The 13,299-nt window shown below is 37.1% G+C and overlaps 1 protein-coding gene across 20 annotated transcripts in view; it reads right to left on the reverse strand.

Moving 5' to 3' along the window:
- CTNND2 (catenin delta 2) overlaps window positions 1–13,299 on the reverse strand; it is a 1,535,845-nt gene that overhangs the window by 372,809 nt on the left and 1,149,737 nt on the right. The window lies entirely within an intron of this gene.

Genomic DNA, 13,299 nt, shown 5'->3' on the forward strand with positions numbered 1-13,299 from the left:
TGATCATTTGTTTTAACTTTTGCAGTGCTGAAGTTGCCTGCAGAGTGACCGCTTTTGGCTCCTTCTTAACATACTGTAGTAGAAATCATTTTTTGCAATATAACTGCAAGATAAAAAAATGGTCTATGGATCGAAAGCAAAGTGTAGTTCGGCAACACATATATAACTACTTGTCAATTATTATTTTTTTCGTGTGATATTCTGCATGATCAACATCTTTAACACATATAAAGGAGATAAGACCGCTCATCCCATATATACTTAACACAATGAGAATGGATTTGAAACAGGTGCTCAGAGGGAAAAAGAAACTATATTAACAGAGTTGATCCCAGAAGAATCAGAAAAGGTTCCCTCTATTATTAGCACTCTGTGTTGGAGTACAATAGGCGGACTAACAGTGGTCCAACAGATAATTACTGTGATTAGGTCTATTGATCTATAGGAACCGGGAAGATCAGGGAAAAAAATAATAAAGTTTTATTCAAATATTGGTTAAAAAACACATATATCACATTCACACATTAAAATAACCCCATAATGAAGTGGCTAAACATGAAATCTATTAAGGTAAGTATCCTTTTCCATTCATAGATTCAGATTTCTGTCAAAAGCGTCTATTTTAAATTGATCCAAGTCAGCAGAGTAGTAGTAGCATAATACAACCATATACAGTTAAGATTAATCTCAGACTAGGACCAATCTAATCCATCAATACAAATTGTATATCAAAGTTCATAGGTACTGTCCTGCCTGTAACACATGTATATACCAGTATTGATAGTAAACATCTAGGTATAATATCATCTATAAGTACCCGATAGTTAAATAGGATATCTGTTCTTAATGTATAGGATACTCCTATATTACAGCCATAGATGTATCAGTATGTTCCAAAATATAATTCATCTTTGGTGGTAGAATGGTTCTAATAATACTATCTCATAGATTGGAACAGACCCCGTTGTTGGATGCATATAAGTATATGTTACAGCATATATTCTCTATGTGGGTCTTATCAATTATCACACAGGAAGAACAGACTATAACCGTAGAACAGTAATAAATAGAACCACAGCGGGTTAATGGTAACACGGAGGGCTCCGTCACTGATACAAGCCTGACTGTAGAGGTGTCTATCTGCTGCCTGTGTCAAAAGACGCCGCCACTTCTGATGATGTCACGAATGACGTCACACGTCCCGACGATCGTTTCGCGTGGGCTACATGCTTCTTCAGATAGACACCTCTACAGTCATTCATTCTACCACCAAAGATGAATTATATTTTGGAACATACTGATACATCTATGGATATAATATAGGAGTACCCTATACATTAAGAACAGATATCCTATATAACTATTGGGTATTTATAGGTGATATTATACCTAGATGTTTACATCAATGCTGGTATATACATGTGTTACAGGCAGGACTGTACCTATGAACTTTGATATACAATTTGTATTGATGGATTAGATTGGTCCTAGTCTGAGATTAATTTTAACTGTATATGGTTGTATTATGCTACTACTACTCTGCTGACTTGTAGGATATTTGGATCAATTTAAAATAGACGCTTTTGACAGCAATCTGAATCTATGAATGGAAAAGGATACTTACCTTAATAGATTTCATGTATAGCCACTTCATTATGGGGTTATTTTAATGTGTGAATGTGATATATGTGTTTTTTAACTAATATTTGAATAAAACTTTATTATTTTTTTCCCTGATCTTACCGGTTCCTATAGGTCAATAGACCTAATCACAGTAATTATCTGTTGGACCACTGTTAGTCCGCCTATTGTACTCCAACACAGAGTGCTAATAATAGAGGGAACCTTTTCTGATTCTTCTGGGATCAACTATGTTAATATATGATCAACATCTTTCTAAGAAAATAGATTGAGCCAAAAGAATACACAGTGAAAACCATCCCCTGTGTTTGCATTCAGGGGACAGAACCATTAATCCTACTATTCAGACCATGGCATAAAATTGTGGGGTGATGCATTATATTTTGATTGGGTGAACAGTCAGAAATGTATCACCACTGATTCAAGTATACAATCATTGATTAGTTTGTCCTGAGCTGTTTCTTGAATAGGGGAAGACTAAAGGTATAGATTATATCTACGTGATGGAAGGATGAGAGCGGATACATTTGTAATTCTTCTATTCAGCTCTATTGGCTGGCATATTCCTTAAAAGCAAATTAATAGTGAGTCAGTCTTGCTTGTATAAGGTATTTTCTACTGTACTGATAGATAAAGAGCATCTCAGCAGTGAAGTGAAAAAATATAGGTAGAACTCATGTTTTTAGTACACATACTGTGAGCTTTCTGATTTGTGAGTCCTGTCAAATGGCAGAGTTTTTTTTATGAAAGGTACAGTAAATCTGTTAAGCAATATAATAAATATTATTCCTGTTGGAATTCAAAACGCTAAAACTAGTTGTTTTTTTATGACAAATTCACATAAATAGCAGCTCATAGGTAAACTCACATTTCAAACATTTTTTTATACAAAATCCCCCATTGAATTCAGAACATAAACTGAAAAATATAGACCTGCGTACTTCGGATATGTACAAATTAAGCAATGCAAAACACATTTTATATTGGGTGAAGTCAAGCTGACCCTACAGCCCTACCACACTGCATATAAACCAAGTTGCACAGGTAAACATTATATCGTTTCAGTTTGTGAATTTAACTTTTTGCAGAATTACCAATCTGAAAATAATATAAAGGCACAAATAAATAATAATAATAATAATAATGCCCACACTAATGTAACAGTGGCACAGCAATGTATGACTGAAAAAAGTTTTTGGATACACACAATTATTTGCACACACTTACCGGCACCCCCAACTGCACCCCCAAAGGAGGAAAGTATCTGTGTAAGCAGGGGATCCTCGGAGCTGAAATTAACACAGATCAGCTCCGGAGACCTCTGCTTCAATCCTTATACAGTCATGTGGAAAAAAAAGTACAACCTCTTTGAATTCCATGGTTTTACATATCAGGACATACTGACATCTTCTGCTCCTTAGCAGGTCTTAAAATTAGGTAAAAACAACCTCAGATGAACAACAACACATGACATATTACACCATGTCATGATTTACTTAACAAAAATAAAGTCAAAATGGCTTTTGATTCAATAGCTTGTAGAACCACCTTTAGCAGCAATAACTTGAAGTAATCGTTTTCTGTATGACTTTATCAGTCTCTCACATCATTGTGGAGGAATTTTGGCCCACTCTTCTTTACAATGTTGCTTCAGTTCATTGAGGTTTGTGGGCATTTGTTTATGCACAGCTCTCTTAAGGTCCATCCACAGCATTTCAATCGGGTTGAGGTCTGAACTTTGACTGGGCCATTGCAATACCTTGATTCTTTTCTTTTTCAGCCATTCTGTTGTAGATTTGCTGGTGTACTTCGGATAATTGTCCTGTTGCATGGCCCAATTTCGGCCAAGCTTTAGCTGTCGGACAGATGGCCTCACATTTGACTCTAGAATACTTTGGTATAAAGAGGAGTTCATGGTCGACTCAATTACTGCAAGGTTCCCAGGTCCTATGGCTACAAAAACAAGCCCAAATCATCACCCCTCCACCACCGTGCTTGATAGTTGGTATGAGGTGTTTGTGCTAATATGCTGTGTTGGGTTTTCGCCAAACGTGGCGCTGTGCATTATGGCCAAACATCTCCACTTTGGTCTCGTCTGTCCAAAGGACATTCCAGAAGTCTTGTGGTTTGTTCACATGCAACTTTGCAAACCTAAGCCGTGCTGTCATGTTCTTTTTAGAGAGAAGAGGTTTTCTCCTGGCAACCCTTCCAAACAAACCATACTTGTTCAGTCTTTTTCTAATTGTACTGTCATGAACTTTAACATTTAACATGCTAAGTGAGGCCTGTAGAGTCTGAGATGTAACTCTTGGGTGTTTTGCAATTTCTCTGAGCATTGCACGGTCTGACCTTGGGGTGAATTTGCTGGGATGTCCACTCCTGGGAAGATTGGCAATTGTCTTGAATGTTTTCCACTTTTGAATAATCTTTCTCATTGTTGGGGGCACAGGGGGTGGGTGTGTTGTGTATTGCAATGTTTACTGGGGCCAATTGTCCCGAATAAACATGCTACTGTAACTGAACCCCTTCATTGCCTTAGCGGATAGCCGCTAAGGTAATGAAGCAGCATTAATGTATTTGTATTAATAGTGTTCATGTGCAGGGGGTCTCCGGAGATGAACCGTGTTGGTTTTATGTCCGGGGACCCCCTGATTCCCGATATACAGTCCCGGTTATGGGGTGCCGGTATCTACTATGAATGGAAATGTCCCGCATCACGTGATCGGGCTATCTCCATGCATAGTAGATACCGGCACCTCATAACGGGGCCTGTATCTCGGGAAGCAGGGGGTCCCCGGACATAAAACCAACGCGGTTCATCTCCTGAGACCCCCTGCATATATACAATATGAATACAATTTTAATGTACACATTTTTTATTTGACGGAGAGATTTGTGCAGAGAGAGGCGGATCTCGCTCTCTGCAGACAAATCTCGCCAGCTGAGCCCTTCTCGCCAGGGCTCATCATCTCTCCACCGGATTCCTCTTACAGATATGCGCACTTTCCTGCATACCGCAAGGTGAATCCACCAAAAACATGGCGAGTTCTAACGTCTGGCGAATGGGCCATTATCGCCGTTTACTGAATAGGCCATATAGTTGGAAACATGTGGTTCCTGCAGCTCAAAATAACACGGTTCACATCAGGAGGAAACCCCAAGTTTAACCCGATACAAAAAAGGAGGGCTAGATAGGGGGATTACTGCTGTAAAATACAAAGACTTTTGTTACAATACAAGTACATTTTTACTCCTTAGGCAGAGCATACTGTACACTACCGACACACTTTATTGAAGTGTGGTCGGTACCGCAAGCCAGGAAATCTCCCGGCTTGCTAGTGGCCGCCCCTCGGCGTGCCGCGCGTCATAGACGCGCGGTCACGCGTCATCGGGAGCGTGCGCCCGCTGCACGCGTGTCCAGGGGCTCCCCGATGGAGCCCTGGTGTCCCGCGATCGCGGGACAGCGGCAGGGGGTTCCGGGGGACCCGGCGGACCCGGCAGCGGTAGGGAGAGCGCCCCGATCGGAGGGCGCTCTTCCGCTGCTTCGGCGTGCGCCCGTCACACTCGGGCGCGCGCCAGGCTACTGCTGCGGCACAGAACGGGCAAATGCTCGAATAAACTGTGCCGCAGCAGTACATGTCACACATCTCATGCTATTGACTATATAATTGTTTTGATTCTTCTTTTATCAATGAAGTTTGTACACACAGGGTAACCGGGCGCTCTCTAAATAATAAACTAATCACTTTTAGAAATGCAAATGGAAATGGAAAATGATATTACCAGTTAAGGGTACCCCTGTGTCTCCTTCTTCTTGGAAATACACACCTGGGGATCCCCCATCTGCTGCTCAAACCCTTCCTGGGAGATATCCTTTTCTCCCACAATAGGAAACAAAAATAGAAAAACAATGGGAGCGCAGATCAACAGTGGAACAACAGCAATATGCAGGTAAGTGAGAAGCACTATACTAGTGACTGTGAGTCAGAGATGATAGAATAAGGTAAGTGTATTATTAAAAATACTCACACGGGCCTGTGTGAGCAAATGCCTCTCGGGGCTTAACTCTGTAGAAGGTCTTTTCCTGGAGTCACACACCTTCCTCTTAGTTGCTGGTGGGCACACGAATCCTCAGGATGTTCAGTTGCCCCCGGAGTGAAAGAAAGGAACCAAAGGTAGGTGTCAATATATACACTAATATAAACTGATAGGAGGATAATAGATAATCTCCGAGGAGACAATCGAGAAATGCCGGGGGGGATTCTTGGGGATATTGAGGACCTGTATACAGCATTTGCTGTTGGAACAACGAAGAGCGGATTAATTCTCCTCAAAGTTAAAAACCTTATGGGTTTTAACTCACACTGGCCCGTGTGAGTATTTGTTCATATATTTATATATATTTCTCGATTGGCTCCTCGGAGATTATCTATGATCCCCCTATCAGTTTATATTAATGTATATATTGACACCTACCTTTGGTTCCTTTCTTTCACTCCGGGGGCAACTGAACATCCTGAGGATTCGTGTGCCCACCAGCAACTAAGAGGAAGGTTTGTGACTCTAGGAAAAAACCTTCTACAGTTAAGTCCCGAGAGGCATTTGCTCACACAGGCCCGTGTGAGTATTTCTAGTAATACACTTACCTTATTCTATCATCTCTGACTCACAGTCACTAGTATAGTGCTTCTCACTTACCTGTATATTGTTGTTGTTCCACTGTTGATCTGCGCTCCCCCTGTTTTTCTATTTTTATCAATGAAGTGAAGGAAAAGGACACAGTATAAATTGGTAGTGATTACAGAATTAACATGTTTTGGTCAAAAGATTGAACTAAATTACTCATACTTATGAGAAGAATAAACATATACATGAACTAAATAAAGTGTCACATTGTATGTGCATTGGAGCTTTTCTGTTTACATTGGTTACAAGTTGGCCTCAAGAAATTATTTTCTTATTAAATGGTTATTTTCACATTTCCTTTCTTTAACTCTCTCAATGCATTTCCTACAAACCTACATGGGGTATGAATCCTCTAAAATATATATATTTTTCAGTTTCATTGACTACTTTTCTTTACTAATAATGCCCTGGTGCATTTTTTTTTCTCATTACAATTAGAAGGAAATCTTTTTTCATTGGGTCTTAAAAACTATAATCTTTCAACTGTTCACTCAAACCTGTTTATACTGAAAATATGTATACTAAAACAACACATTTTATCCCACCATCTGTGAGCATGAAGTCTTCTGTTTGAAGCTGTACTTTCTAAAATGTAAATGTTTTGTAGTATTCTATCCTTGGTGGTAACTCAATGTAACTCAATTACGGTGTGGACCCTCTGGAAAAAAAACAATACAGTACTCCTAAAAATATTTAGAACTCTGAGGTTTTTTTGTGTTTTTTTTTCTCCATCATTAGAATCAATTTGAAATACATTGATCAATTGAGGAATCCCATTTCAACCCACGGTAGAATAATAAAAAAAAAAACAACATTTCAATAAATAGAAGAAATAGAAATATATTAATCATAGTAACTTGAATAACCACAATTGTTTTTTTCATTTACTTAATTATGTAAAAAACAAAGGAATGAGTAGTTTCAGCTACTGTAAATACGGTATCAAATAGATTAAAATCCCCAATTCCTTCTATCACCACAGGATAGTGACAATCTCTACATGACTATGTTAGAACATGCTATGGCGAAAGTCTAAACCAACAGGGAGCAACATTCATTACACCCTATGAGAAAGGATGACATTAAAAAAATAAGTATATAGGATCACAATGGCTATGTGGCAGTCAGAAGAGATTGATGTTCAGGGAGATACATAATGGACCACAACAATTTTATTGACAAGTATGGCTGTCATCACTCAGTCAATATCTTTTGTCAGTGATAAAGCTATAAACACATTCAGGTCTGAAGATTTCATAGAGATATAATTCCCAGAGCTGTTTGGCAATAGAGAAACTGAACAAAATCCACTATAACAGTTAATCGAGCATCCAGAAAATGCAGGAAATCAATGTTGATTGAGCAATGTTACTGTATCAGAAGATATATTACTTAGAAGATAGATTACTTACAAAAAATGTCAATCAAAAGAAAACATAAGTAATAGCTTGCAACAAGTCCAGAGATCAAATTAATTTATCTAAAATCAGCAATGCAAAAGTTTAAATCCTTCTAAGCAACACACACACTACAGAAATAAAATGAAAGTACACTAGCAAGTAACATTTTCCCCATCTTTAGTATCTGAATTTAAATTCCTTGGTACTGTACTTTAGCTTTTCAAATGGACATCCAAAACCTAACTCTAAACATCACAACAGCAAATACCCCAGGACATATTTGAGAACGAGAGGTAACTCTGTATTACTTCCTGATAAAACATTTTATAAATAAATAAATACATAAATACAAAGTGACCTCTTTAATAAAGTGCTAGTTAAGATACTATAGTGCCTAACTAATTCATTCAAAATTTCAACAATGAAAAAATCCCAATAGCAGCCATTTTAAAGGGGTAATCTCTTGTTGGAGACAGGACAAAGATGTACTAGTAACAGTGACATGTTGAACCTTTGTGTTGCTGTTATGAAGTACCTGGTAGGGCTGGGTATACGGCAGTACCAGGTATAAATGCTTGTTTTCTAGAGCGAGATCACATTCACTGGTCCGAATGGGATTGAGACAGGAATATACAGTTGGGCACTCTACTTCAGTTTGTATGTCTGGGGGAAGGAGGTCGGACATGACGATATGAGCATTACCAAAACAAATCGCATGGTTGCGATGCCCTAAATCCGGTGACACTTGGGTGATGCTTGACTTCCAGCATTGTAAAGGCTAAGCGTTTACATCAGGTTAATCCATGCCTTTTTTTTTTTTAACCAAAATCTGACACCTGTAAGTATTTTCAAATAATTTCTCTAAAGTTTGTTTATAAACCCTTTTATGTGATGTCTTTGTATTGCACAGACAAAGCCCCCCTCTCACCTTCCTCTCATCCTTATTGTCCCTCTAAAAAGGACAGGGTGGGCTACGGATAAATAAAACTCTTGATTCACAAACTCAGAATCAGAGACCCCAAGTAAATGCAATTTGTAATCAATTTCAAAATAAACAAAAGACAGACAAATACTTCCCTTTAATATTGTTTAAGGAAGGCAATTTAAATTGTTAAAAGGTTGTTTTAGGTAGGCTATGAGGAATTACAGCTTTATGAGCAAAAAAAGTATTTGTGTACATTATATTTATATTTTTTACACCTAATCTATTAAAAATGAAACTATTCAACATTGTATGTGATCAGGATATAACAAGAAAATAATAATAATACAGTAACATACAGTATTTCAATTCAACTGAAAGAGACTATTTAAAGGGCAAATTGTATAATGAGATATTATTGATTTGGAGATGCCCTGAAGATTGGTATAATAAATTATTGGTGCTGCTTAATTTCTGTGAAACATATGGCAGCCAGCAGGAAGCATGTCCAATAGTCTGCCCCAGGGACTCCTGCTGTGAGAAGCTGGGAACACAATAGCTAAGGGTGCCAGTGCTTGCTAATGCCAACTGCATATTCACATGTGAACATTCTGCTCTAATTATATAGATTAGAATTTGTTAGTCAGATTCCCTAAAACAAATTGATGCCCATGAATGCAATGTGTATAATCTCATCAAGCCTGTTGTACTAATGTAATGTAAATATTATACTGCAGGCAAACCCTCTACTTGTCAAAATTAAAAAAATCTTACACACAGGGTTATGTTTTTCCATGCGTGCGGTGTCCATAAGCCAGGGTCTATTAAGCAGTGAGACCATAAAGCATTAGTAATAGATCATTCTATTGTACATTGTCTGAAAGTTCAAATAGAATATCTGATCAATTATTACGGAGATATCAACTTGGACTAACATTTATTATATTCCCCTACCACTTGTAATGTCATGCCATGCTAGTTAAGCTACTTCGATCTATAGAGGACTCTAAGACTATGATATTTAAATTCTGCAGCTGAGAAGTTGCTCTCTTGCTGAATATGTAAAAATACAAGTGTATTTATACAAGAAGCACTGACCACGGGAGACGGAGAAGGAGAAAGGGAGAGTGAGAGAGTTCTATTAGTAGAATATCCATTGATTTATACTGTATACCTTCCGAAACATTCCTCTATGCAACATATGAAGAGATACCTGTGAACACACCTGGGATACAAGCTAATTTACATAAGCAAAAGTATATTCAAATAAATTATATTATCCCCAAATGCATGATATTAGCCCCAGGCTCTCCTTCTCTCACTTTCAGAGTAGATTCCTCTCTAGAAAATGTAAAGTTACATCAAAAATTTCAACTTTGTTTTAGGTTAGAGTTCTAATAAACGTCTGCTTTCTTAAGAAATATAGGCAAAGTAAATGTGGGCAAGTTATCAAGTTTCTACCTCTAAGGATACAGGCATACCTCGGTTTAAGGACACTCACTTTAAGTACACTCGCGAGTAAGGACATATCGCCCAATAGGCAAATGGCAGCTCGCGCATGTGCCTGTCAGCACGTCCTGAACAGCAATACCAGCTCCCTACCTGTACTGAAGCTGTGCACAAGCGGGGAAACTATAGAGCCAGTTACAAATGTGTTATTTACATCAGTTATGCACGTATATGATGATTGCAGTACAGCACATGCATCGATAAGTGGAAAAAAGGTAGAGCTTCACTTTAAGTACATTTTCACTTTACATACATGCTCTGGACCCATTGCGTACGTTAATGCGGGGTATGCCTGTACAAACATTCACCAAGAATAACTCCAGCACCCTCTATGTCTACATACCTATCAGGCAAAATCACTGTTATGTCCATGTGGAATAGAAAACTTTTTGAATTAATATGCAACAGGTATTTTTTTAAATATTCATTGTACTTTGAGGACAGTTTGAGTTTTTGTTTTTACTTAAATAATGTGTCCTGCAGTGTAATACATACTGTATATAACTCATGTGTCATGTTTATATTGATTTAAATAAAATATAAACGGTTACATTGGAGTTTTCTGTATGGTAAGTGCATTCGAGTTTTGTTATTGGAAACCCTGCCAGAGATGGAGATTCCATGATGATTTTGTAAACAGAAAATGTATGAAGATTCACATGAAGATTCTATCAGTATTAGAGACTGCATGCAGGGGGTTGTATTTAGGGGACTGTATGCTGTATGCTGGTTTTACTTGAAGAGCTTATCAGACTTCAACAATAAACACAAATTCTTGTATTTGAAGAATCCTTGAGGGTTTTGTGCTTGGAGAATGCATTTTTGTTTTGTCATGGGAAATCCAGCATTCATAAAAGTACAGTTGGAAGTAAATACATTAATTGAATAGATTTTCTTTAAAGACATTTTTACAAGTAAAGCAAGAACATAATTGAGTAAATTGGCATGTCAGACCCTTATCAGAATAAGAAAACATTTTGGAAAGATCAGGGTGGCATTATTTCATTTTATTATGGTTATTTCATTTGAATGATGTTAGTCATGAATACTAAACTGTGACGTGGAAGTAATGACATGTTATGAATAGTGTACATACAAATGGGCAAAGCATTAGAAATAAAATATTTGTGTTTCTGCACATGGTAAATAATATATCTAATTTGTCAATTTTACATGGATGTGCTGCATTTAAATCATTATGTACTGCAGAGCACATAATTGCACAAACCACCTCTTAATAGCACTCAGGATGTCATAGTCATACCGTATGCTAAAATATGTAGAATTCATAAGGCTGTCAATATCTTGTTTTTTTTTTTTTTTACTGGAAAGGTCACCCTTTTTTATAATGACACCATAAGCCATTTGTAGAAAACAGCTGTAGTATTACATCCCTTTTAACAAAATTGTAAGTTCTACAGTATATCAATAATTTCCACTTTATATTAATGCTAAGAGTTAATCAATATTGTACACATCCCAAATAAATATAAGTTGCCCATATGCAAGAATAGCTGCTGTTTATGCAAAAATCAACAAATCAAGGAACTTAATTGTCTTTTAAATACTCTATTAGAAAAAACAAAATATGGTATACTTCATATATAACTCTGTACAAGCAATCAGCAAAAGTATTAACTATATCAACCTAATGCACCATAGCACCTCACTATCTTTCAGATTAATGAAGATAAATTAAATCAAACAGATTAATTTAGATTAAAGATGGAAGAAATTAAATTCATATTACAGACTTATTTGTCAGGGAATGCTATGGGTATGCGACTGCGGCATCTCTTGCAGTGGAGATTAATTCTGCGGGGGTCCGATAGATGAGAATGGACATACAATAATTAGACTCCAATATCAGATGACATTGAGTTACTTTGGCAATACTGTAGTGTAGTCATCAGAGATGCACATTAATGCTCCGTGAAACTAAATCCCTTTTGGCCAGTATATTTATCACTATAGATGGTATATTTTTTCATATACAACAAAACAGGTTATAGATACGGTAAAGTTGTTCAAAAGCCTATTCAGCAATCACAATTATTCCTAAATATTTCTGCATAAGGAGTTCTTAAATGCTAACCTTCCCTTGAAAGGAAGATTTATTTTTAACTGTTCTTTCAATCTCTATTCATGGTTTTTTGGTGTCAACATATAAAACGTACAGTATGGTATGCAATACTAAATGGGTGATGAAATACTATAACTAAGTAAGTGAAAAGTGGATATTTTTCATATGAATACAACATTCCCATGGAAAAGCGAAGACCACAAGGATACACATATTTTTTATGCTTAGGAATTTCAAAGATTAAATATTGAGAGCAGTTTAAAAAACTATGAGTATATAAAGAGCTAGAGGTCAGTCAGAGCTGACCTCATACTTATTCTCTTAAGCACTGGAGGGCTAAAACTCTCCATCACGAAGCTGTTTAACACAAGTCCTCTTACGGGATTATGGAAGTTCAAACAGCAAAGTCGCACAAGCAAATGCCACAGCTGATGCTCAGTAAGTATTAACATGTGCATATTTGTGAATGACTTGGTAAAATCCCTATTTAATGAGGCTGCAGGAGAAAGCAAGCTGCATGTCTTCTCAATATGATTCATATTTATTTTTAAGCCTCTGATTGATATGCTCACATTCCTATACAGTAAAGCATTTTGGAATGTAAGGTTCTCTGTGAAAATAACATTTTATTATAAGATTATGTTGCACAGATGATTTCATTGCTTGCTGTACAGCGGATTTGTTGTTACCAAGGAATAACATAACATAGGATCGTAGTAGATGAAGCTGAAAAAAGACATATGTCTATCAAGTTTATCCTATTGTTTGTTTAATCAATTCGGCTGAGATACTAAATTTATATGTATACTTATATATTGATCCAGAAGAGGGCAAGCAGAAAATCCAGTGAAACATTTGCCAATTATGGATGGGATGCATTAAGCTGCAATGCTGGGTATTGAACTTCGATCCGGGATAACTGATGATTAAATCAATGGCAGTTACTGTTGGATTGGGGTATGATACCCTCCATCACAGCTTGATGAAGACCGTAAGAAAAAAATTCTCCCTGACTCCATTAATGGCAATCAGATTTATCCCTGGATTAACATGGTTCC

Source organism: Ascaphus truei, chromosome 2, assembly GCF_040206685.1.
Source record: "Ascaphus truei isolate aAscTru1 chromosome 2, aAscTru1.hap1, whole genome shotgun sequence".
NCBI classification, from domain to species: Eukaryota; Metazoa; Chordata; class Amphibia; order Anura; family Ascaphidae; genus Ascaphus; species Ascaphus truei.